Here is a 26120-nt window from a genome sequence, read left to right on the forward strand (position 1 = left end):
GGCCGCAGTCTCTTCTAACAGGGCACGCTCGTCCCCCGCGCTGTTCCCCGAAAGCCACCAGGAGGCGCCCCTTGCTCGCTGAAGCCAGCCGGGCTAATAACTCCTCGGGGCCGGGGCGGGCTGCCCCTTTGCGCAGGGCGGTGGAGGGTGCGGGCTGCACTGGGTTCCCCACCTGAGGTCCGTACCTCGCAGCGCCCGCTTAGCCGCGCGCCCCGCGCCCCTCGCCCCTCGCCCCAGCCGGGCGCCGCTCCCCAGCCGGGCGCCTCCCGCTCGGCCCCGGCCCCCGGGCAGCCGCAAGTTTGCCCCCGGCCGCGCGGACCCGCGCCCGCCCTGCGCGCAGCAGCCCCCGCCGTTCCCGTCGCCCCCGCGCCTGGGCTGCCAGGCGAGGCTCCGAGGGACGCGGGGGGGCGTGCGGCTGCCCGAGGGGCGCCGGCCCGGCCCCGAAGGGGCGCCCCCAACCGGCCGGCCGTGCGCGGGGCCGCCGCAGTTCCCCGGCTGCCCGCCGGGCGGCGCCCCGCGCCTCGCCGCGCTCCTCCCGCGCTCCCCGCGCCGGGCTCGCTCGCAGCCGGACACAGACTCTGCCTTCAGCTGCCGGCGGATCGGGCTGGAGCCGCCGCGGCTGCTGCGGAAGAGAAAAAACGGCCAACAGCAGCTCCGCGGCGGGCCCAGCAGCGCCTGGCCCCCAGCTCAGCCCCCGGAGTGCGGAGCCGCCCAGGTAAGGGCAGCGGCCCCCGGCGGCGCCCCCGGCCCGCTCCCTGCGCTGCCCCCGCGCCCCCGAATCCCCTCCGCGCGGGCCTCTCCCGCACCCACACCCGCACCCCGACTTCTGACGTCTCCGCCGCTCCTGCCCTCGGGGGCCGCGGCCCCGCGCCCCTGCCCCGGCCCCCGCCCCCGCGCTCTCCTCCCCGCTCCCGCCTCCCGCCAGCCCAGTCCCTGGCACTCTGGTCCCTGCGTCTCCAGATTCGCCGCCGAACCCCCACCTCTCTGCTCCCGTAGTTCCTCCAGTCTCCATCCCGGTCCGTCTCCCTCCCTCCGCATCCCTTCCCCGGACTCGCCGTCCTCCCGCTCTTGTCCTCCCCCTCCCCGTGCAACTCCCAGCCCTGCCTCTGCCCCCTGCAGGGATGTCAGCCCCTTCCCAGCCTGGCGCGTCTACCCTACACCTCGTCACCCTCCGCTTCTCCCAGAGCCGCTGTTCCTCGCTACAGCCTCCCATCCCGGCTCAGCCCGGCATCCCACCAAGCCCCCTCCCCTCTCCCTCACTGCCATCTGCCTCGACTGCCCCCTGCCCCTGCACTGGACTCGGGCCACCTCCACACCCCCCACCCCGCACACCGTGCCCACCCTGCACTTGCTTGGGGGAACCAGAGCCCTATCAGAAATGACCCTCTTTCCCCGGGCGAATGGGGCTCCCACCCATCTCACCCTAGTTCATCCGAGTGGGAAGTGAGGGAGAAACTCTAGAGACCTGCATTGGGCGCGTGATGGGGGAGGGGGCTGGGGCGGAGGGGGAGGGGAGCTGATTTAGATTCTCTCCAGTGAGGATTGGCAGAGCTGTGCGCTCCGACCTGGCTGGCGTGGAGGGCGTGCAGGCGACAGCTGGGACAGGGGGTTCAAGGCACTGAGAGCACCTGTGTCTCTTTCCCTGGCTCCCTTGAGCTGAGCAAAGTGAGGGGAGGAGTTGGAGCCTGGGGAGAGTTGGCTGAGGGCCTTGGGATGGGGGAGGAGGCGGCGGAGGGGGCTGGGCCCGGGCGCCTCTGGCCCGTCTGCCTGGCAGTGGTGGGGCAATGCGGGCTGAGCCACTCCCGGGCTGGACCTTGGGCTGCGTGGCTCTTGGCATCTGTACTTGATGCTGCCATCTTCCTCTTGGTGCTGTTGTCTGGTGATGCCACGCGGTGCCACCTCCCTGCCTCCCTCCAGTGGCTCTCCTGGGCATGTCTCCCAAGGGTCTGGGTTGTCTGGAAAGAGGAGAGGAGCTCTGGGCACAGCTGGGCCCTTTTGCCAGGCAGTGGGCAGCTGTCAAGACCAGGCCAAGAGGTCTGAGGGCTGGTCAGGAGGACTGAGCCCTGCCAGGAACAAAGAACTACCTTCACTTTCACTCCCTATGGGTCACCCGGGTGGTGGTGACCCTTCTAGGAGCACCCGGAAACTGCGGGCGTGGTATCTCTGGGGAGAGAGGCCGCCTGGGTTGGTAGTGGGCATCTGAGAGACAAATCCGGTCCTGCCTTAATCCCTGAGTGTCTGTGCTTGCGTGGTCAGGGACAAGGGACTTGTCGAGGTCGACTGTGTTCCGGTCCCACCAGGGACAGGAGCCCCTGGAATTCCACTGGGCGTCATCATCATCATGCTGGTTTTATTTGCTGAAGCTGCAGCTCAGGCTTCATCGTTAATCAGGTTTATTATTTTTGTCACTGGCTGGATGTGTTCCTCAAGGTCACGACCCTTTGGAGAGTTAATCTAATATGCACACATTACAGTGTCTGAGTTTGTTTAATTTTCCATATTTTGTTCATTCCTTGTGGCCCGGGCTTGCCCACCAGCCTCCGGCCTGTCTCACCAGCTCCACCCCCCCGTCCTGCTCTGGACCTGTCACCTGAAACCCAGAGGCAACACCAGTCCCTCCGGGTCGGGGAGAGGCGGGTGCTCGGGAGGGGAAGTTGGGAGAAGATCTTGGTTTTCTGTGTTTTTCCCATCCCCCCACCTGGGCATCTTGATCGGTGGCTGCTGTCTTCCCCAGCACTGAAAGTTCTTCCAAGAACCTGGGTCAGCTTCGTGGTCTGATTTCCAGTTTGGTTTTCCCTTAGGATGTAGAGGGAACTTTAGTACCGGGAGAGAGGCGGAGACTCTAGGAGAAGGTCCCAGCTGCAGAGAGTCAGGGCGTCCAGCAGAGAGGAGCTCCGCTGCTTCTGAGGTGGTTCTCAGCCATCCAGAGATGGAAGGGAGGACAGGGCGACCGGCCCTGGATTGGGGGAGAGACTGCTCAGAAAGCAAGAGGAGCAGCGAGGCGGAAGCTGGCCTTCGTGTGTCTGGGGAGGGTGGGCAGTGCCGAGCGTGTGTGGGAAGGATGCATCTCTTGGTGCTTCTGCGTAGTACTAATCCCTTATGTGTGTATGGAGTTCTGCAGCGTTTCAGATGCCTCTCAGAACAATTCCTTCATTGGGTCTCTACTACAGCCCTGCAAGCGTCTGATCACTCCTTACAGACAAACTTATAAGGAGGCATTAATGACCCAACAGAAGCTGAGGCCCAGAGAGGATGGATGCCTTATCCAAGGCTCCGCAGCTGGGTCCAGGCCTCTGACGCTCAGTCCAGTGCTGTTGGGCTAGTTCCTCTTGCTTTTCAAGGTCTCAGCTGTTCAGTTCTCAGAAAGCCCACCCTCGGTCCTGCCTGTTCCTAGGTTCATCCCCTTCACCCTCTCCAGTGATGGCTCACCGCTTCCACCCCCACCCCAGGCCTGGTGGAGTCTTTGCTCTGTGGTCTCCTCCGCCTTAGACTGGCTGCCTGGGTGTCCTGCCACCCCCTAGATCCAACCGACCACCCCCTACCCCAAGTGGGCACTGTCTCTTGCCTCCCCCTGGTGGAAGGAGCAGATGGGTTCCCCTAGGCATGCAGCCGGGGCGCCTGGGGCACCCCCCCTTCCCTCTCTCTGGTGCCTAAGGCCTCAGCCCACTCAGTTCTTTTGGGCACTTCGAGTGTCCACTCTGACCTTTGCTTTCCCACTGATGTGGTCCCTACTTGGGCCTTTGGCTGTTCACCCTGGGTTACTGTCCTGACAGCTTCCTTAGTGGGCCTCCAGCCTCAGTTTCCAGCCATTCTGCCGCTGTGCCTGTCTTCTTACAGAGGGTGGCGCTTCTCACAGGGGACCCTGTCTCAGCAGCCCTCAGCAGCACTGCCTTCCAAGATGCCTTGGAGGTGAAGGCCCTCTGCACGCTGATCCCAACTTTACGTCACAACATGGTGTCTGGCATGATCTTGTCTCCCCTCCCCCTGCCACCCAGCCCTGGCACTGTGTGTCCTCACCCTGGCCCTTTGCGTTTCCTCCTCTTTTCCTCCCATCCATGTCTTGCCCAGCCTTCAAGGTGCTGGTGGAAGAGAAACCAGTTCCAGCTACCAAATGTCAGGCAGACCTGGGTTCCTGTTCTCGCATCACTCCCTGCGTGACGTCGGACAATTTGCCTCACCTCTCTGAGCTCACTGCCGTCACCTGTAAAACGGGGACGCTGAGTTCACTGCCCTCACCTGTAAAACGGGGACGCTGAGTTCACTGCCCTCACCTGTAAAACGGGGACTCTGAGCCTCACTGCTCTCACCTGTAAAACGGGGACGCTGAGTTCACTGCCCTCACCTGTAAAATGGCAACTCTGAGCCTCACTGCCCTCACCTGTAAAACGGGGACTCTGAGCCTCACTGCCGTCACCTGTAAAACGGCGACACTGAGCCTCACTGCCCTCACCTGTAAAACGGGGACTCTGAGCCTCACTGCCCTCACCTGTAAAACGGGGACTCTGAGCCTCACTGCCCTCACCTGTAAAACGGGGATGCTGGGCCTCACTGCCCTCACCTGTAAAACGGGGATGCTGAGCCTCACTGCCCTCACCTGTAAAACGGGGACTCTGAGCCTCACTGCCGTCACCTGTAAAACGGTGACGCTGAGCCTCACTGCCCTCACCTGTAAAACGGGGACTCTGAGCCTCACTGCCCTCACCTGTAAAACAGGGATGCTGGGCTTCACTGCCCTCACCTGTAAAACGGCGATGCTGAGCCTCACTGCCCTCACCTGTAAAACGGCGATGCTGAGCCTCACTGCCCTCACCTGTAAAACGGGGATGCTGGGCCTCACTGCCCTCACCTGTAAAACGGGGACTCTGAGCTCACTGCCGTCACCTGTAAAACGGGGACTCTGAGCTCACTGCCGTCACCTGTAAAACGGGGACTCTGAGCTCACTGCCGTCACCTGTAAAACGGCGACGCTGAGCCTCACTGCCCTCACCTGTAAAACGGCGACACTGAGTTCACTGCTGTCACCTGTAAAACGGCGACGCTGAGCCTCACTGCTCTCACCTGTAAAACGGGGACTCTGAGCCTCACTGCCCTCACCTGTAAAACGGGGATGCTGGGCCTCACTGCCCTCACCTGTAAAACGGGGACTCTGAGCTCACTGCCCTCACCTGTAAAACGGCGACGCTGAGCCTCACTGCCCTCACCTGTAAAACGGGGACTCTGAGCCTCACTGCCCTCACCTGTAAAACGGGGACTCTGAGCCTCACTGCCCTCACCTGTAAAATGGGGATAAAACTCACCTGCTTCAGAGGGTTGGCAGCATGGAATGTGAGTGGGAGTGTGACTCGTCCGGTGTGAAGGGCACCTGCATGGATATCGAGGGCACATTCTCTGGGTGGCCTCCTCCTGCTCTCCCTCTGTATGGGCTGGCTGAGTCCCCTCATCCTACCTGGCATTGGTAATCGTCTGTCGGTTTGTCTCCCCACCCAGACGGCAGATCCCTGGAGGAGCAAGGCCTTTCCCTGACACCTTTTCACATTCTCCAGCACCCAGCAGAGTGAGTAAATCGGCCCTGTCCGTAGTAAGGACATAAGATGTAGCTGTTGCTTGATTATAACATTCTGTTACATAAAATAGGGTATGCCTTACATTTAGCAAATCCAATATGAACAAAAAAACTTACGCCACAGTTGCAGGCTGGGTGAATTATGGGAAGGAAGGAAGGAATCAATTTAACATTGTATTGACTGCGTACTCCGTTTGTTTCGCTCAGTCAGTCCAGCTACCCCGCGAGTTAGCTGTGGGCATCTCCTTTCTCACTGATGAGGAAGGGAGTCCCTGGGGGTCACATATACACTCTGTCCCACATCCCAGACTGGTGAGTGCGGCAGGACCCCCAGCTTCTTCCCCTACACTTGGGCATCCTCTGCTTTAAAAAACAAGAGAGAGATCCTTTTTGATTCATCACGGGTTTTCTTTAAACAACTGAGCACTTAAGTCATTTACACAGAGCCCAGCAGGGATGGGGTGGTTGTGGAGTCCCCTGGTTGGGGGGTGGGCAGGACCGTCCTCTCCCGAAGGGTGATAGTTTGGGTGGATAGCACACCAAGACACTCAGTCTCTGGGAACGTGGCGCGTGTGTTGATTGCACCTGCCACCAGCATTCAGACCTGGCAGAAGCTGGCAGGGGTGCTCAGGAATGGGGGAAGGAAGACTCACAGTGAGGAGGCTGGGAAGGGGCTGTGCAGGCAGGATGAGGGGAGAGAGGATGATCTGAGGATTGGGTGCTCGGGCACAGTGGAAGAGGCAAGTGAGAGAAGAGTTCCGTGTGCAGCAGAAGGCTGGAGTCAGAGCAGCGGAGTGTCCCAGTAGATGGGGTGGGTAGAACGGCTGGATTCCAAGAGGACCCTGACCACCAAACAGAAAAGCCTTAGGTCAGTGCAGCAGGCTCGGGGGAGCCGGTGAAGACTCGTGGGCAGAGGAGGGCTGTGCAGAAGCACAGGTTGAGGGCTGGGCCTGGGCGCCCGTGACAGTGAGGCGAAAGCGGGGTAAGCTTGAGTGACATTTCCAAGAACAGCAGAGCCCGCTGACAGATTGGATGCAGCAGATGAAGGAGCCGGAAATGTCGGAGATAACTTTGAGATTTCCCGTGCTGGAGACCAGGGGGAATGGCAATGCGAGGGGAATAGGGAAGCCGGAGGGGGAAGCAGGTCTGAGGCAAAGCTGACAGTTCATGCCTGGATGTGCTGTGCCTGAGGAGCGGCCTGGAGCCATTGGAGCTCACCTCAGGCTGTGGCTGCCTGGGCAGCAACCGCTGTCTAGTCTTGTGCGGGAACAGGCCTGGGGCACGTGCTGCCGGTGGCCAGCTCTAAGGCATCTCACATGCCTCAGTCTCACCTCCCCAGCCTCCTGCCAGCCCTTGCGGCCCTCCCTCCACGGTACCAGGACCCTCGTGTCTGATATTCACTGCCCTGAACTTCCTCCGTCTGTGCCTGTCACTGCCGGGGACCGAGCGTGGAGCTCCCGTCCAAACGGGAAGGGCCTCGTCCACTTTGTTCACTGAGCTATCCGTAGTGGTTGCACAGAACAGGTGTTAAGTCAATATCTGTCCCATTTAAGGGGCCTCAACTCATGTTTAATGGACGCTTGTTACAGAGGTAAATTCAGAGGCTGGGGAGGGTGAAGAGCAGCCAGAGGGGCTGTGTGGCCTTAGGCTTCTGGGAATGGGGTGTCCCAGGCTCCTTGGTGCGACCCTCTCCTCTCCTCAGTGTCCAGCCTCTTGGTGCCCGCTTGTGTTGTCAAAATGAGGCTGGCATCGTTTGCCCCAGGGAGGCCACGGGCAGGCCCCCAAAGGCAAACGGTGTCCCCATCTGTGCAGCCCTGACTTCTGCCTAAAGTTGGAGAGCAGGGAGACCCGATTGGTGAGGGTGATAGCTGTGCCGTGCTGTGGGGTGTCGGGAGAGAGCACGCAGACGCCTGAGTGCCGAGTCACAGTGGGCATCTCGGGAAGGGCACAGCTGGGAAATAGAAGGCCAGGCTAGGATTGCTGCCTCAGTTTCCTCTCTATAAACAAAGGCATAGAATAAACTCTACGTCACGGAGTTCCCAGTTGAGTTGATAGTCCTGTGAAGGCCCCCAGGAGGAAGCGGGGAGGGGCCGGCCCCTAGCGCAGAGGAGTCGCAGTGGTGGCCTGGGAGCGTGACTGGGGAGTAGACACAGGTTTAGAATTGGAGTTTAAGGGCCAGAGTTAAAGAGGAGGATTTAATGGAATGAGAAATCAATAGCCCAGAGGAGGTTAAGATGTGTAAGTGAGAGGCTGGCTGCAAGGCACACTTAATGAAAAAGAAAAGTTTAGGAAGGCATGGAAGATAGGGCACATCTGGAGGCAGGGGAAGCCGGTGTGGGTTGGTTTCCGCTCTCCCTGTTCTCCGGCCTGGGGAGGCTGCTGAGAAGGGAGGTTGGGTTCCAGGAGTGAGTGAAGGGCACTCCCTGTGTCTCCCTCTCTGCTGGGGTAGTCTGGGTGGGAACCTCCGTTGCTCCCCCTGAGGCTGTGTGGTACAGTGGTTGGCCTGGCCACTTTCAGGTCAGATACATAGGACAAATCCCAGCTCCCCCAGTTCCAGCAGTGCAACTTTGGGCACAAAGCTGTGCGAGCCCACCCTGGCCTCCATGTCTCTCGGCAGCTGTGCTGAGCAGCCGTCTGTGGCAGCAGTCGTTATCAGTCGTTATTACTGTGTTGCCTCCTCATAGCGTCTCTCCTAACCCAGTCCAGTTCCTAGACTCTACAGAATAGTGTCTGTAGCACGGCTGGTGAAAGGATGGGGATTTGGGAGCAGCAAAGCTATTGTACTTTTTTTTTTTGTTTTTTAATTAGAAAAGTCTATAGTGGGTTTAGTCCAAGCCCCAGAGAGATGAGGGGCCCAAAGCCCAGGGTGTTTAAGTCACTTGTCCACGCAGTGTAGCAGGGAAGTGGCAGAGCTGGAGTATAAGCCCAGGCCTCCAGGCTTCCCAGCTTGTGTATTTTTAAAGTTTTTTTAATTATTATTTTTTTTGAGACGGAGTCTCGCTCTGTCGCCCAGGCTGGAGTGCAGTGGCACGATTTTGGCTCACTGTAAGCTCCACCTGCCAGGTTCACGCCTTTCTCCTGCCTCAACCTCCCGAGTAGTTGGGACTACAGGCGCCCGCCACCACGCCTGGCTAAAATTTTTAAAAATTTTTTTGAGATGGAGTCTGGCTCTGTCGCCCAGGCTGGAGTGCAATGGCTCACTGCAACCTCCACCTCCTGGGTTCAAGTGATTCTCCTGCCTCAGCCTCCTGAGTAGCTGGGATTACAGGCACCCATCACCACCACCGGCTAATTTTTTGTGTTTTTAGTAGATACTGGGTTTCACCATTGACCAGGCTGGTCTCAAACTCCTGACCTCGGGTGATCCGCTGGTCTTAGCCTCCAAAGCGCTGGCTTTACAGGCATGAACCACTGTGCCTGGCTTAGCCTGTGTCTTTTGCTGGGTCTTGTGGCCCTCCATGCAGGAGCGAGAGGGCTGGAAAAGAGAGGCTTCAACAAATTGTTTGGTCCAATTGCAGCATCCAAACAAAATCGGACTAGAACTAAGCAGATGGATGATTTTGATTCTTTAAGGCACTAGACAGAGGACTCCTTAGGGGCACGGATAGGGCCTTGTGCTTTTGTCTCTAACACTAGGCTGACACATAGGTGTGAATTCGACAATGATGACAATAATCATAGCTAATAATTATTCAATGCTTATTATGTGCCAAGTACAATTCAAAGTGCTTTCCATATATTATCTTAATCTTCCTAATAACTGCTATGAACTGAATGTTGGTGTTCCCCCAGAATTCATGTTGAAATCTTAGCCCCCAAAGTGATAGTATTAGGAGGTGGGGCATTTGGGAGGTGATTAAATCATGGAGCTGAGCCCTCATGAATGGGATTATGCCCTTTAAAAGAGAACCCGCAAAGCCCCCTCACCCCTCCCACCATGTGAGCACACAGTGAGGAGGCCCCATCTGTGAACCCAAAAGCCCTCACCCGACACTGAATCTGCCAGCACCTTGATCTCAGGCTTCCCCACCTCCAGAACTGAGAGACACAAACTTCTATTATTTACCAGCTACCCAGTTTATGGTATTTTGTTACAGCAGCCCAAATGCACTATGATAATAACTTTAAGTTTATTATACTCATTTTACAGATGAGGAAGCTGAGATTCAGAGTAGGTGATTCATTAGCCCAAAGTCCCATAGCTGGTAAGAAGCAGAGTTGAAATGTGTACCCAGGCAGTGTGGTTTCAAGCTCTGGTGGGAAATCCTTTGTGTGCGTGCATGCATGCTTGTGGGTGCATAAGTGTATGGGAAGTATGCACTAATCCCTCCCTAGTTCTGAGATTCTACCTCTGGCTACCTCACTACTGCTTTTTTTTTTTTTTTTTTTTGAGATGGAGTCTCATTCTGTCGCCCAGGCTGGAGTGCAGTGGCACGATCTTGGCTCATTGCAACCTCTGCCTCCTGGGTTCAAGCAATTCTCCTGCCTCAGCCTCCTGAGTTGCTGAGACTACAGGCGCCCACCACCACACCTGGCTAATTTTTGTATTTTTAGTAGAGACAGGGTTTCACCATGTTGGCCAGGCTGGTCTCAAACTCCCGGCCTCAGGTGATCCACCCGCCTCAGCCTCCCAAAGTGCCGGGATTACAGGCATGAGCCACTGCACCCAGCCTACCTCACTGCTACTTCTATACTTTGATTCCTCATCTCTTAGGCAAGGAGGCCAATGCTCATTTCCAGAACCAGCACCCTCAAGCCAGTCCCAGCCCATCCAGCCATCAGCAGGCGTGGAGAACGGGCGGTGGCACCTCTATGCATTTTGGGACTCGCCTTCCTTTGGCCTGATTTCTTTGATCCCTGAGTGAGAGGGTCACTGGCTGTATTGGGGAAGTGATTAAAGAGCCACCTCCTGAATCATGTGCCATTCTTTTCCACCATGGAGGCCATCCAGGGAAGGGCCTGGTGTGGAGGCAGGAAGAAGGCGGCGACATCAAGCATTGATGAGACCCTCTCCTGGGCTGCTGAGTCTGAGCGCTGAGTAGTGCTCAGGTGAGACAGGACTCTAGGAGGTTAAAAGCAGCCCTGCTCCCACTGGACCAACCACGGTTGTGTCCACTCACCACCTCCTCCAAGGGCCTGGCTGGCTGGCCTGGCTGCCCCAGGTTAATAGCCGAGGATTAGAAGGCGTGGAATCTGACTGGGGTCTTGGACTCTCAGCCATAGCAGCAGAATAGGGAGTCTCTTTGGAAGAAACCCGATAGTAGCATTGTTCGAGTCATGGTCGTTATTGCTCCTGACAGCATCTCCCCCAGCCTAGTTCAGTTCCTAAGATCACAACAGAACGATGGCCCTAGCAGGGCTGGTGATGGGATGGAAACGGGAACATCGCTCTTTTTGGAGGCAGCAGAGGCATCTTCAGAATTAAAGAAGACAAAGGTGGGTTTGGGCAGGGCACAGGGTATGCAGAAGAACCTGTAGAGTTATTTCCAGGTGAGAGGTCAGCACAACTCTGCCCTTGTGCTGAAGCCGCAATGCTATTTTCTTTTTTTGTTTTGTTTTGTTTTTTGTTTTTTTGAGACAGAGTCTCACTCTCACCCAAGTGGGAGTGCAGTGGCATGATTACAGCTCACTGTAGCTTGAACCTCCTGGGTTCAACTGATCGTCCCCATAGCTTGGGACTACAAGCATGCACCACCACGCCTGGCAAATATTTTGATTTTTTTGTAGAGATGGAGTCTCACTGTTATCCAGGCTAGACTCAAACTCCTGAGCTCAAGTGATCCCTCCTCTTGGCCTCCAAAAGTGCTGGGATTACAGGTGTGTGCCACCACACCCGGCCCACAATACCACTTTCTGATGGTAGTCACATACCCAAAGGCTTATTAGGTTCTTGGTGATTTGTACCCTCTGCCCCAAAGTGCTCACAGGACCACAAACCTGAGACACAGAAGGGTGGTTAAAATTATTGTCCCAGACTCTCGGAATTTCAGTAACTAGCTGAAAGCCACACAGTTTGATTGGACTCCTACCCCTTGCCAGGACTCCCACCCCTTGCCCACGGCTGCGTCTGCCACCCTGTGCCTTCCAGTTTGTGCGATGGTAGAGGCAGTGGTCCCTGGGAACACCTGCTCTTCCCAAGGTAGAGAATATCACGCGGAAGAAAGCAGCATTTGTCAGGTAATGATATCGCCTGTTGTACTGCTGGGAAAACTGAATGCAGCCCAGGGAATCCTAGAATCTTATTCTTGAAGGCTCTCGAGATCATTGCATTTGACGTCCTACCTGAGCTTCTATTATCTCCCGTGGGTGGTTATCCCGCCTCGGCTGCTGCCACCTTCTCCTCCTCTTCCTCTTTCTCCGTTTTCCCCTTCTTCTGAAAGCTGACATCATTGAGTACTTACCACCTTCCATTCACTGTTCTAGATGCTTTGTATGTATGAAGTTGATTCTCTAGCCAACCCTATGAAGTAGGTACTTTTGTTGTCTCACTTTACATATGAGGAAATAGACCCACAGAGGTTATGTAGCTTGCCCAAGATGACACATGAGCCAAGTAATAGAGCCGGGATATGAATGAGGCAGGCTGGGCAGTGCTCTGGAGTGATCCAAAGGCAGGCCATCCTCGAGTTGGGTGGCTGTGAACGAGGGAGCAACACGAAAGCACCCAGTGCCCTGTCGGGCATAGGGAATGTGCTCTGTCAGTGCAAGTGATTTCTAAACATACTGGGAGGTTTTACCTTAGATTGAGCCAAATCGACTTCCCATGGATCGTTTTTTTTCTTTCTTTTTTGAGACAATGTCTCGCTCAGTTGCCCAGGCTGGAGTGCAATGGCACGACCTCAGCTCACTGCAACCTCCACCTCCCGGGTTCAAGCGATTCTCCTGCCTCAGCCTCCCAAGTAGCTGGGTCTACAGGTGTGTGCCACCACACGTGGCTAATTTTTGTATTTTTAGTAGAGACAGGGTTTCACCATGTTGGCCAGGCTAGTCTCGAACTCCTGACCTCAGGTGATCTGCCCACCTTGGCCTTCCAAAGTGCTGGGATTACAGGTGTGAGCCACTGCGCCTGGCTCCCGTGGGTCTTTGTTCTGCGCCCTCCTTGGAACCCCATTCCAGCCTTCTGAATGTGAAGCTACCTAATGAACAAGAAGCAAAGCCAACTTTGTCTCTTCCTCCCTGAGTTTCCGAGACTCTTTCCCAAAATGAAATCCCCTGGCCTGGGGGGCCTAGAAAAGAAATGTCCAAGGCTGGGACCTGCCTCATGAGGGAGGTAGATCCTTGGCCACAGGGCTGCGCTGAGGGGTTGTCACACATGTGTTCTTTCGCACATGTTTCCAGAGTGCCTCCTATGTGCCAGGCACAGCCACAGAGCAGCACAGGTGGGCCCATCCCAAGGCTGGACCCTTGCAGATGTGTGCACAGACACCTGCCGAATCTGTCAGATGCCAGATTGGTGGTGGGGTCCTGGGGGCAGGAGCCTGAGGACTAGGCAAACTGTTGCTCCTCTGCTGCTCCTAGGAGGCTGGGTGGGGATGCAGACATCCCATCAGGGGGCCAAAATTTCAGTTGACCCAAATCTAAGAGCACAGAGTAGGCAACTAGATGGAGGAAGCTCACCAGTTTATTTGTGCTAAAATAGCACCAGCCGACTCTCCTTTGAAAAGTAACAGTCCTGCCAGAGTCCAGAGTAAATAGGCCGGAACATGAGATCTGCCAGGTGGGGTGCAAATTGGCAGTAAACAAAGCAATCGGGCTGTCTGAGTAGCGGAAGTCAGCTGAGAAAGTGCATTTCTCCTGTGCGGTGCTGCGGGGTGGCAGCTGCTGGGCTCTCTCTTCCCCTCACCTCCTTTGGAGAGGGGAGTGGGAAGGAGGATGTCAAGAGCTTGACCTTGGGCTCTAGGGTGGAGGAGGAGCTGACTTTTGTCCTGTATTCCTGGGCCAATAATGCGGCTACTTCTCTCGCTGCTTCTCCAGTTGCCATCCTGCGTTACTGCAGGTCCTCACACCAGCCCTCCATGGCAGGTCTTATTATTCCCATTGGACAAGGGAGAACACAGATGCCCAGAAAACCTGAGACACTGGCACAAGGTCACACAGCTGAACCTGGACTTTGTGGGTCGGTGTTGCCTGGGTCTACCTTCGCCTCTTTAGCCACTGCTTCTCCGTGTGGCCAGTGCCTTTCTAAGGAACTTTCACCTCCTAGCAGGGGAAGAACCTGAGCAGCCCAGCTGGGAGATGATCAGGGTGGGGCTGGTAAAGCAAGATCAGGCCACCTTGGATGCTTTGGGGAGGTCACCAGAGATCATCATCTGTCGCCCCACAAGGCACAGGCTCCACTGCACAGGGCCTGTTTGCTTCTGCATTCTTTTTTTTTTTTTTTCCTGAACGGAGCCTTGCTCTGTCACCAGGCTGGAGTGCAGTGGCATGATCTCGGCTCACTGCAACCTCTGCCTCCCGGGTTCAAGTGATTCCCCTGCCTCAGCCTCCTGAGTAGCTGGGACTACAGGCACGCACCACCTTGCCGGCTAATTTTTTGTATTTTAGTAGAGACGGGGTTTCATCATGTTAGCCAGGATGGGCTCAATCTCCTGACCTCATGATCCACCCGCCTTGCCCTCCCAAAGTGCTGGGATTACAGGTGTGAGCCACCGCGCCCGGCCATTTCTGCACTCTTTCCCCAACAGCTGAACAGCACTGGGCGCTCAGTATGCATTTAGTGGGTGAGCGGCTGCTTTGGTGAGCTGCTTGTCTGCAGAGCCCCTGGACTCTGGAGCCCTAGACTAGGATGAGCCTTGGCTCTGGAAAGCTTGGATGGGCCGCCTTCCACTCGCAGGTGTATGGGATTGAAAAGTCAGTTGTGTGATCTCAAAACACATTTCCGCAGTGGATGACAGGACTGGTTTCTCAGGTTAGCGTAGCCGGCGATGGAGCTGAACTAGTACAAAGAGTAACCCTGGGCCTTCCTGGACCTTGGCCCCAAGCACTTTACCCCTTCCTCGAACCCCGATGAGCCTGGCATTAATGGGTCAAGGGGGACTGTACTGGGGTGACTGGTGAGAGCAAAGGTGGCATTTGGGGTGACAGCACTAACTTCTGGATCAGGCTGTGGGCACTGCAGCTGCCATGAGTCAGGAAGAGGCTCTGGGAACATGGACTGGACCTGGGGTGCTCCTCCAGACATAGCCAGTGTGAGCTAGGGGCTGCGTGCATCATGGGGGCATTTATCCTTATGCGGAGTTAGTTATGTGGCAGAGCACTGGGCAGCTCAGGATTGGGTGCTGTGGTGGCAGAGAGCCCTAGGAAGCGGTCGCCTTTGTGTGGGGATGACAAAGCTCCGTGTGGTCTGCAGGGTGAGCTGAGGTCCTGTTCCACCTTCCGTCTTCTTGGCTTCTGGAGCCCATTAGGGGCTGCAGCATGAATGTCCAGTGGCTCTGGACCTTCCTGGTCAAGGCTGCTGGGCAGGCTTCCCCTTCTTACCCTTCTCAGTGGATCCATGGTGCCTGCAGTGCTGGGTCGAAAGAAGCCTGAGGCCAAGTGTGGGCTCCCTGGGAAGGGGCCCTGGACTCACTGTGATGTCTGACATGGCCACAGGGTACCATGGCTTTGTGAAGTCAGATTGAGTCCAGCCATCTCATATTACAAGTGAGGGTACTGAGGTTCAGAGAGGGGAAGGAACTTGCCCGAGATCATGTGACTTGAAGAATCGGGGTTTGAAATGGGGTCCCCCGGCCCCTAGTGCCTTTGGTCTCACACTTTTCATTAGACGAACTCACCAGGAGCCTCTCATCAAACCAGGGGAACATGTGCCCTGCTCCCCACCTGACCTAATGCAGTGACCATCCCGACCCCAGCTCCCAGCCAGCCCCATTCATACTGGGGAGGGTGTGGAAAGAGCTGCAGAAGCAGCTCTGTCTTCTGGTGTTGTGACTCTGAGAGGCATGTGGAGAAGAGACCAGCAGGGGTGTTGCAGAAACCGTAGCAGGCAGTCAACACACACCCATAAGACCTGCACCAAGGTTAGCCTCATGCTAAGTCCCCGTGTCTAGGCTGGGGGTGGGGGCAGAGCTGATGGCTCTCTTCTGAGCCATCCAAGGAAGCTTCCTGGAGGAAATAGGGCTTTGGGGAGGAGCGGCCTTAACTGGGGCACAGGGAGAGGCTGGTTTGATGTGTGGGAAGTAGCTGGGTGACGGGAGGGCTTGGACAGCTGGAGTTAGAGTCCCTCTCTCTACTCACTGTGTGGCCTTGAACAAGTTTGTTCATGTATCTGAAGCCTCTGTTTGCTCAGCAATAAAATGGGGACAATAGAAAACCTAATCTCACAGGGGTTGGGGAAGACCAAATAAGATACCGTCTATGAAAGGGCTTCTTAAGTCTGAAGGTGTTTTCAGTACATACTGTGTGATTTTATTTATATAAAGTTCAAAAACAGGCGAAGTAATCCATGGTAATAGAAGCTGGAATAGCAGTTAGCCTTGGCAGGGGGCCTGAAAAAGGACCTCTAGAATACTGATAATGCCTTGTTTCGTGATCTGAGAGCTGGTTCTGTGGAAATTCCTTGAGCTGCACACTTATGTGCACTTCTCTTTCTTCTTTTCCTTCGAGGCAGGTCTTACTCTGTCACCCAGGCTGGAGTGCGGTGGCATGATCTCTATCTCCCAGGCTCAGGTAATTCTCCTACCCTAGCACCCACCCTCTCACCCCAGTAGCTGAGTCTACAGACATGCACCACCATGCCCCACTAATTTTTTATATTTTTTTCTTTCTAGAGACAGTGTTTCTCTATGTTGCCCAGGCTTGAACTTCTGGGCTCAAGCGATCCTCCCACCTTGGCCTCTCAAAGTCCTGGGATTACAGGAGTGAGCCACTGTGGCCAACCATGTACACTTTTCTGTATAAACAGTACACATCAATTTAAAAAGTTTGTTTTTAGGCCAGGCACAGTGGCTTACGCCTGTAATCCCAGCACTTTGGGAGGCTGAGGTGGGTGGATCACTTGAGGTCAGGGGTTCAAGACCAGCCTGACCAACATGGTGAAACCCCGTCTCCACTAAAAATACAAAATTAGCCGTGCATGGTGGCACACGCTTGTAATCCAAGCTCTTTGGGAGACTGAAGCAGGAGAATCACTTGAACCTGGAAGGTGGAGGTTGCAGTGAGCCTGAGGTTGCAGTGAGCTGAGATTGCATCATTGCACTCCAGCCTATGCAACAAGAGCAAAACTGCATCTCAAAAAAAGAAAAAAAAAGTTAGTTTTTAAAGTGCTTATCACAGTCAGGTTATAAATGGCTAAAGGTTTGACAACATATCCAAGAGGAAACCTGGAATGATGTTAATAAAAATAGTAGTTGAACACTTTAGGCAGAAGAAACATTTTCTCATTTAAACCTCAACAACTCACATTTTACAAGTGGGGAAACTGAGACTCAGTGAGATTGCAGAAATTGCCCAAAGTCACACAGCCAGCCCGTGGCAGAGGGTGTGACCAGAGCCAGTGCTCAGTCCTGGGGAGCCTGGAGGACACAAAGGCAGGTGGGGTTGCCCTGACCCCACCTCGTCTTGCCAGGTCTTTAGCTTCTGGAGCTGTCTCATCTTTGTGGCTCTGCCTATGCCGGGGTCCTGCCAGGCCTCAGCTTTCGTGGAACGTGGAGAGCAGCCTCAGCTCCCTGCAGCCCCAGGGTGGAGATGGTTCCAGAGTGGGAGGAAGCAGGGGCAGGAGCTGGACAGCATCTGTCTGCAGGGTGTGCTGGGTGGGGACCCCGGGGCAGATGGTGTTTCACTCACTTAAAACCCCTCAGGGCAGACCCCTGCCAGTGAGAGAGGGAGCATGGCAATGCTTTTCCCAGCAGAGTAGGGGAGCAGGGAGCTGCTGCAAGTTCCCCCCTGCCTCCCTGGAGCCCGTACTAGGGATTTATCTCCTCCCAGAGACCTCACTGTGCCCCAGACACTCGCACTTGCATCCCCCAGGGGTGGGCTGGGGGCTGGGAGGAAGACGAGCATTCAGGTGCTTTTGTTACCTTTGTGATGTGGCTGAGCCAGACAGCCTAGCTCACACTAAGCCACCCCTGGCGTGTGGCCTTGTCTGGTGAGAGAGAGGTGGCATTGTGCTTGCATTTATATGCAGCTGGCAAAGTAGATACAGCCTCATTGTTGTCCAAGGTTTCCAATCAGGTGGGGAAAAAGAGGGCCTGGTGGTCCCACTCAGGGGTGGAGGAAGAAGCTTCTTTACCAGCTGAGCCAGCCTCACCTCCTCTGGGAGGCCTGCTCTGGTTAACCCCTTCAGCTACTTTATGCTGGCCCTCAGGAGGGACACATGTGCTGTGAATAGAGCGAGCTCATCAACAAACAGGTCCTTTTATTTTATTTTTTTGAGACAGGGTCTCACTCTATTGTCCAGTGGCGGGATCTGGGCTCATTGCAGCCTTGATCTTCTGGGCTCAGCCGGTCCTGCCATCTCAGCCTTTTGAGTAGCTGGGACCACAGGCATGGGCCGCAATGCTGGACTATTTGGGGTTTTTTTTGTATTTTTTTGTGCAGACGTGGTTTTACCGTGTTGCCTAGGCTGCTCTTGAATGGCTGAGCTCAAGCAGTCTGCTTGCCTCAACCTCCCAAAGTGCTGGGACTACAGGCGTGAGCCACCACGCCCAGCCTAAAAAGTCCTTCTTGCTTATAATTTTTTTTTTTTTTTTTTTTTTTTGAGACAAAGTCTTGCTCTGTGGCCCAGGCTGGACTGCAGTGGCGCGATCTCAGCTCACTGCAAGCTCCGCCTGCTGGGTTCATGTCATTCTCCTGCCTCAGCCTATGGAGTACCTGGGACTACAGGCACCTGCCACCACGCCTGGCTAATGTTTTGTATTTTTAGTAGAGATGGGGTTTTACTATGTTAGCCAGGATGGTCTCTATCTCCTGACCTCGTGATCTGCCCACCTCGGCCTCCCAAAGTGCTGGGATTACAGGCGTGAGCCACCATGCCTGGCCATATAATTTTTTTTATATTAAGTCTGTCTTAAATATGTTGGTCCTGTCACCCCTGTTTGACTGGATGCTGACTGATGGCAGGGACTATGGGGGACCCTTCCTTCCTCTGAGCCTGTCTTAGGGATCCCATCTGTATTAGTCTGTTTTCATGCTGCTGATAGAGACATACCCGACACTGGGTAACTTATACAGGAAAAAGGATTTAATGAAGTTACAGTTCCACGTGGCTGGGGAGGCCTCACAATCATGGTGGAAGGCAAAGAGGAGCAAGTCACATCTTACATGGATGGCAGCAGGCAAAGAGAGAGCATGTGCAGGGAAACTCCCCTTTTTAAAACCATCAGATCTTGTGAGACCCATGAGATCTATCATGAGAACAACATGGGAAAGACCTGCCTCCATGATTCAATGACCTCCCACCAGTTTCCTCCCACGACACTGGGAATTGTGGGAGTTACAATTCAAGATGAGATTTGGGTGGGGACACAGCCAAACCATATCACCATCTATTGAGCAGGTGCCTGTCTACAGCACTCTAGTTTCCCAGGGCAGCTTTGGCTCCCTGCCTCAGGACCTTTGCACTTGCTGTTCACTCTGCTTGGAACCCCTCCTTCCACCTCCTCTCCTTCTCTTGCTTCACTACTCCTTATCCATTCCTCTTCCAGGAAGCCCTTTCCTGATGCCTCTCTGAGCCTGCATAACCCCCCACCCCCACCCTCATGTGTTCTTGCAGCCCCAACCCTCCTTCCCTTTGGAGCACTCCCACCTTGCACTGTAACCTACAACTTGCATTGTAGCACTGAGCTGTGGGAGGCCAGGCATCAGGCCACCACATTGACACCTGTGCCACACTTTAACACAGTACCTGGCTTACAGGAGGATCTTTCCAAATGTTTGTTGAAAGAAGCAAAGCCATTGAGCACCAAAGAGAGGAGCAAGCCCAGCCGCTGTGCCCATCAACATTGGAGGGATTCCCCTTGGCTGAGACCTCCTCCAGCTAAGTCTGAGCCCCTAGCAGCTACTACAGGGAGGAGCCTACAGCCCAGCCTGGGCACCAGTGACTACATCTGTTTTGCACAGCACTGGGTTCCTGAAATCTGCACAGAGATGTAACATAATAGTGTCTCTCAGAGGTGCCTGGATAGTCACACATGTAAGTCCCCTGTTGGGAGTGGTGGGGGAAGCAAGAAAAGTGCTGTCCATCACTTATCCTTCTGTGGAACAATGTGGAGATGATTTCAATGTATCTCTTGACTCCTGATAGGGAGTAGCCTCCCTCGCAACCTACCTTTTCCACCTCAGCCACCATGCCCACTATGTGCAAGTACCCTTTTAGTTGCTTTCACATCCAGCATTCATTTAATCTCCCCAACAACCCTGGGAGGCAGCTGCTGTTGACCCGTTTTATAGATGAGGAGACAGAAGTTCAGAGTGGTTAAGTTGGCATGCCCCAAGTCACACAGCTGGTAAGCAATAGAGCTAGGATCCCGTTCTCCTTTTTCTAGCATTACAGCTCCACTTGCCTTTCCTTCCTGGTGGCTCACTGGCCTGCTTAGGAATAAGGGTGCCCCAAATGTGAGTCCTATGAGGCCCCCTGTTCTTGCTTAATGCCTGAGAGTCCCTGACCTTGGAAATGCCTGTGTGCCAACCACAAGGTGCGGGTGTGGAGAAATGTCTGCCTTTGACAAATAGCCCTGTGGTCCCAGGACATGCAGGGCTAATTCAAGTGCAAACAGTGTATTAGTATTTATTACTCATGCTCCACTGCTAATAAAATTTGAGTTTAAAAAATAATGGTGAGCAAATGAATCGGTCGATGGCCTGTGGGGAGAGGCTCCAGGGGAAGAATATTTCATGGAGAAGAGTGACAGAAGCCCAAGCTATTGCAGGCTCTAGAAGATGGGTCCTTGCTGGGGTGGGGGTGGGGGTAGGGAGACTTATCCTGGGGGCAGCTCTATACTCTGGTCCAGTTTGGTGAGTCGTTAATCTGCACAGTAAAATTTGTCAGGAAGCACATTTGCCAACGGAGGCAGCATCTCCAGGCTGAGGAGGTGGCTGTTGGCTGGGTGAATAGCTTTCAATATCTATTTCAGTCATCTTTGCTTAAAATCCTTAATTTGGGAAGCCATTTCCTGCAAAGTCCCAAAACTGGGTTCCAGACGGAAGCCTCTGTCTTCGACAACTGCATGATTACGGGGCGGGCTGGGTTCTGCCACGCCGGGCTGAGAATGGGGTTCAGAGACCTAAGAAGGTTCTAAGTCTCTGAAAAACCAAGAGGCCTGCTACAGGTTCCGTGATGTAGGAAGACAGAGATGGCCCTGCGTTGTGGAGGGGACTTAGAGCTGGCTGGCATTTTGGGGTGAAGAGAACTCTGATGTTAGATCCCTCTTCCCTACAATGGATGGTACCTGTGTCCTACCGATGTCTCTGGAGCATCATCGGCTGGAGAAAATGCCAATTCACAAACAGGAGACCTGCTACGGTGTGACTTTGAGCAAGTCATTTTACTTCTTTGGACTTAGTTTCCTCTCTGCAGAGTGGGGGTGATGAGTCCTTCCTGGTTCCCTTCATAGGCTCAGGAGGGGAAGGATGGAGCTGTCTAAGCAGAAGGGTGTGACAGCCCTTTAGATATTTGGAGACAGCTCTCATGCTTTCCTTGAGAGAGTGCTTTGCTTAAGACTAGACTTTTGGAGGGCTTAGAAAATGTGGGTGGATTTGCGATTCTTATATGTAAATGCTACCTTACAACCTCTTTCAGAATTCATCCATCAAGGCCAGAAAGATCAAGAGTGAAAGTCAGAGCTTGTCGTGCCTGGTTCATGCATGTTTGTTTATGGAAGGAGAAACGACATTTTCCTTCCCCACATCCTCCTTTCATGTCCTCTGCCCCTGCCACAGGCACCTGCTCCGTAGCGCTGCCCAAATAATCATTTAGACACCAGGAGTTTCCAGTGCTCTGTACATGTGCTTTCCAGTGCTTACACCAGCCTCGGGGTGGGTGCCAGGATCATCCCTTGTTACTGGATCAGGAAACTGAGACTGGAGCAGTGAGGGGTCTACCCAAGGTCATAGTTACAACTGAACTCAGCCTGTTTCTTTTTTCTTTGTTTTGAGACTGAGTCTCGCTCAGGCTGGAGTGCAGTGGCGCAATATCGGCTCACCGGAACCTTCACCTCCCAGGTTCAAGCAATTCTCTTGCCTCAGCCTCCCGAGTAGCTGGGATTACAGGTGTGTGCCAGCATGCCCAGCTAATTTTTGTATTTTTAGTAGAGATGGGGTTTCACCGTGTTGGCCAGGCTGGTCTCGAACTCCTGACCTCAGGTGATCCGCCCGCCTTGGTCTCCTAAGGTGCTGGGATTACAGGTGTGAGCCACAGCACCCAGCCCACCTGTTTCTCTTAGCAGCCTGCAACCTCATGGTTCTGGCCTGAGGATGTCATACCAGTGACCTTTCGGTGTCCCTGTGGAGCAGGTGGCATCCCTTCTTCTCCCCTTTACTCCCAAATGGAGACCTTCCCCCTGCTCCCACCTCTGGATGTGAGACGGGGGAAGGTCTCCACTTGGGAGTGCACCTGGCAGGTGCACAACTGAACCCAGAGCAAGACAGCCACAGGTGGAGCCAGGCACCTGTGGCTACTCAGGCCCTGGGCTGCTGGCGCAAGGGTGATTGCATGGTCCTGAGTTGTGCTCCTGAGTCCTTGCTTGCTCCTCCCTAGTCCCCAAAGTCACCTGGCCTCGCTGCTCTGAATGTCCATCCCCCAACTCCATGCTGGGTTCTCTGCAGCCCCCTGGGCCCTACCCCACCCCCAGCTTCCTTTGATCTGGCTGGCCTTGTGCCCAGGGGTTCGCCCTGGGTGTAGACCCAGGAGTCGGGTGGCCCTGTGGTGTTGTCAGGGAATGTCCCAACAGCTGAGAGGCATTGAATCAAAGTCCTCTCGGAGGGGAAAGGGTATTGTTTAGACATTTTGTGTAAATTAGTAATATTGTAACCATTAATTGAATGTCTATTGATTGCCTGTCAGAGGTTTGATTTAATCTGTCCTTCCCCCTCTGAGCCGGCTGCCTGCTTAAATAGTTTGCTCGCTTTGCCTGGTTTTTCGTTTCTCTAGTGTGGACTGTTTCCCCCCAGCCCCCAAACCTTGGTTTCATTTCACTGGCTTCATAATTAGCATCTTTTGCTTTCTGGTGCTGGCCTTGCTCTCCCTGCAGCCACTGGTCCCTCCCAAGTGGACACCTGTGATTCATCCCTCAACCAGAGTTTTCTGAAGTATCTGGAGACTCAGGACAAAGACAGAGTCGGCCTGTCTTTGTCACCTTTCTTTCGGGGTTTTAGATGCTTTGGGCGTCTCCTTGGAAGGGAGCGGGAAGGGCAGTGCCTGGAGACTTAGGGGATGAGCCCGGTAGGGCTGCTTGCTTCATTCACTCAGTCATCCATCTATTCAGGGGATATTCTTTGGGGCACCAACTCTACACCAGGCCATGTGTTCAGCACTAAGGGGACACGTTCCTGAGTTCAGCACCTTGTGGTGGAGACAGAGAAGTAAACAGATGATGCAACGCGGTGTGATGTGCCAAGGTGGAGGCTAAGGGTGGGGGGCCCAGAGACATGGAAGAAAATGGTAAAATCAGATGTGGCAGCATGGAAGGCTTCCTGGAGGAGTTACCTACAGTGCAGTGGGAACTGCATTTCAAGAAACGAGGAGGGATTAGCCTGACAAAGGAAAGGGCAAGAGCCTCCTAGCAGAGGGAAAAGCACATGCCACAGCTAGGTCAGAGGGGACTTCTAGAGTGAGAGATGGCAGAGAATAAGGTAAGGGTTAATAATATCTACAGAATGATAATATACTGCACCCTCTCTAAGCATTGGGCAGGGTTGTGAGGGCTTTCCTTGTATTATCTAGCTTAGTCCTTATAACAACCCTGTACGCAGGTACTGCTAGCATCCCTTTTTGTAGCTGAGCCTAAGATATGGGCACAGGCAGTCTGATTCAGGGGTGCCGGCTCCCCCGGTGCCCCTGCTGCTTCACAGCTGCTGTCTGGCTCACGGATGTGACACCAGGGTCGGGTCATTGTGGCATCCCTACAGAGCTGAATTACGGAGGGTCTTACGTGTACGTTCAAAAGTTTTAACTTGGCTGGATGTGGTGGCTCACGCCTGTAATCCCAGCACTTTGGGAGGCCAAGGTGAGTGGATCACTTGAAGCTAGGAGTTCGAGACCAGCCTGGCCAACATGGCAAAACCCTGTCTCTACAAAAAATACAAAACTTACCCGGGTGTGGTAGTGCGTGCCTGTAATCTCAGCTACTTGGGAGGCTAAGGCAGAGAATTGCTTGAATCCGGGAGGCAGAGGTTGCAGTGAGCCAAGATTGTGCCACTGCACTCCAGCCTGGGTGACAGAGTGAGACTCTCTCAAAACGAAAACAAAAACAAAAAAGCAAAAAACGTTTTAACTTTATCTGGAAAGCAACTGAAAGCCACTGAAAAATTTTAAACAGAAATAGCTTGACCAGATTTATTTTCAAAAATAAAAATGATGACTCTGGCTGTAATGTGGAGGATGGTGGCCCCAACACAGGCTGGAGGCTTGGAGGCACCCACTGAGCCTGGCAGTGATCCTGCCAAAAGGGCCGGGCACGGGGTGACAGAGGGGAGCGTGGGCCCAGAAGCACGAAGGAGGTGGGATCGCAGGACACCGAGGGGCTGGTGGATGTGGTTATGGGTGGTAGGTGGAAGGCAGGTCTTTACGTGAGGCTGAGATTCTTCATTCGGGGTAGTTTGGAGTCAATTACCAAGACACTGGAGGTGGGAGGACCAGATTGCAGCAGCAGGTGACGGATTCAGTTCCGTTTTAGACTGGTTGGCTTTGAAGTGATTGAGGGACATCTATGTGGAATTGAATGCACACACCCAGAGCCCAGGATAGAGACAAGGGGTGTGGCTGGGGATTTTGAAATTAGGGCAAGTAGGAAGCACAGGGGCTGCGATGAGCTCCCCTTGAAAGAATGTTTAACGCGACCAAAGAGGAGCTGATGACGGAGCTCTGAGAACCATGCACACTGGCGCCTGAGTCCACAAAAGAGACCAGGAGGAGCAGCCACGGGTAGCACAGCCAGGAGAGAGGTTGCTCAGAAACCCAGGCAGAATGGGGGATAGTCCATGGTGGAAAGCGCTACAGTAAGTACAGTAAGAGTCAAACAGTGTCTGGTGGATTGGGCCACTGGGAGGTCATTGGTGCTCTTCCTGGGTGTGGGAAGGAGGTGACTGCAACAGTAGAAGAGCATTGGATAGGCCCAGAGGGCACATGGGGACAGACAGATGGCCTCTGCAGCCCAGCTGGGGAGAGACCAGGAAAATACCTGGGAACAGAGGCAGAGATCTGAGGAGGCACTTCCCAACGGCGGGCACTCAGCAGGGATGAAGAGGTTAGGGTGACCAACCATCCTGGTTTGCCCAGCTCTGAGGGACTTCCTGAGACACGGGACTTCAGCGCTAAACCCAGGATGATCCCAGGCAACCCTGATGGTTGGTTGCGCTAGGAGAGTTGACTCCTTGTAGTAAGCTGGCCAGTATTCAACAGCGGGCTCTCCTGGGGGAAGCCCTGACTTGTAGGGTTTGCTGATTTCCACGGTGTAAATACCATGGTCAGTTTTAAGCTGCCAACATGACGTCACTAAATGCGGAGCTGGGAAGAGGTGCGTGCGGCCCACTCTTGTGAGCCTGTCTGAGCCGGCTCCAGCACACCGGGGAGAGAGCCTGGTGGGTGGGCAGGTGGGGGCCCTGAGGAGGTGGGGGATCCAGGGAAGAACCCCCTGGGACCAGAGGGAAGAGGGAAGGGTGGGTTGCCTGCAGATCTTTGCAGGGAGGGTTGGGGAAGGCTTGGGGGCATGGCCACACCATGGCCTTGGTGGTCTCAAGGAAGGAAGAGAGGAGTGTGAAGGGGGAGGTAAGAGGGAGGAAGGAGTTTGGAAAAGCCTGCAAAAGGAGGGGGTAGGCAGCAGGCCAGAACCCCCACCCAGGATCCTGGAGCAGCACTGAGGGCAGCGTGGTGACACTGTCCAGGCACCACACTGCTGGAACAGCCTAGAAGTGGGCGTGTGGGAGGGAAGGAGCTGGCTAGACGGGGTGTGTAGGGCAGGGTCACTAAAGGACAAAGGAGCAGGACAGCTCGGGATCCCAATTCTACATCCCTCACCTCACAGGACTGTAGCGAGGATTAAATGAGTTAAAATACGTGAAACACTTACTACCTGAGCAAGGGCAGTGGTCTAACACGTTATTACAGCAGCAACTCGGTGAATGTTGCCTTTTTTATGTGTACATCTGTGCACATTTGCATTGCTGCACCTTTTCCTACCTTGCTCCCACGTAGCGTGCAGTCCTTAGGATGTGAAAGGGACACTGTGCCTGCCCTCAGTTGGCAGGCATCACTGTACTTTCTCCAGGGTAGGTATGCACGTGCATGAATACAGTCCCAACACGCTTGACTGGCTCCTCCTGACCATCTCGCTGCACACAGCTCATGCTGGGCCCAAGCCAGGGGTTGGAAAAGAGGAGAAGATAGACATGAGCGAACTCTCCTGTC

General features: G+C 54.6%; 1 protein-coding gene across 3 annotated transcripts in view; it reads left to right on the plus strand.

Moving 5' to 3' along the window:
- The first annotated feature begins 558 nt into the window (after nt 1–558).
- LOC105476347 (glutamate ionotropic receptor kainate type subunit 4) overlaps nt 559–26120 on the plus strand; it is a 484554-nt gene continuing 458992 nt past the window's right edge. For all 3 annotated transcript variants that reach the window (XM_071075720.1, XM_071075723.1, XM_071075724.1), the window contains exon 1: nt 559–715. The gene's annotated coding sequence lies outside the window, so the exon portion shown is untranslated. The remainder of the gene's footprint in view (nt 716–26120) is intronic.

This window comes from Macaca nemestrina, chromosome 12 (assembly GCF_043159975.1).
Source record: "Macaca nemestrina isolate mMacNem1 chromosome 12, mMacNem.hap1, whole genome shotgun sequence".
Taxonomy (NCBI): Eukaryota; Metazoa; Chordata; class Mammalia; order Primates; family Cercopithecidae; genus Macaca; species Macaca nemestrina.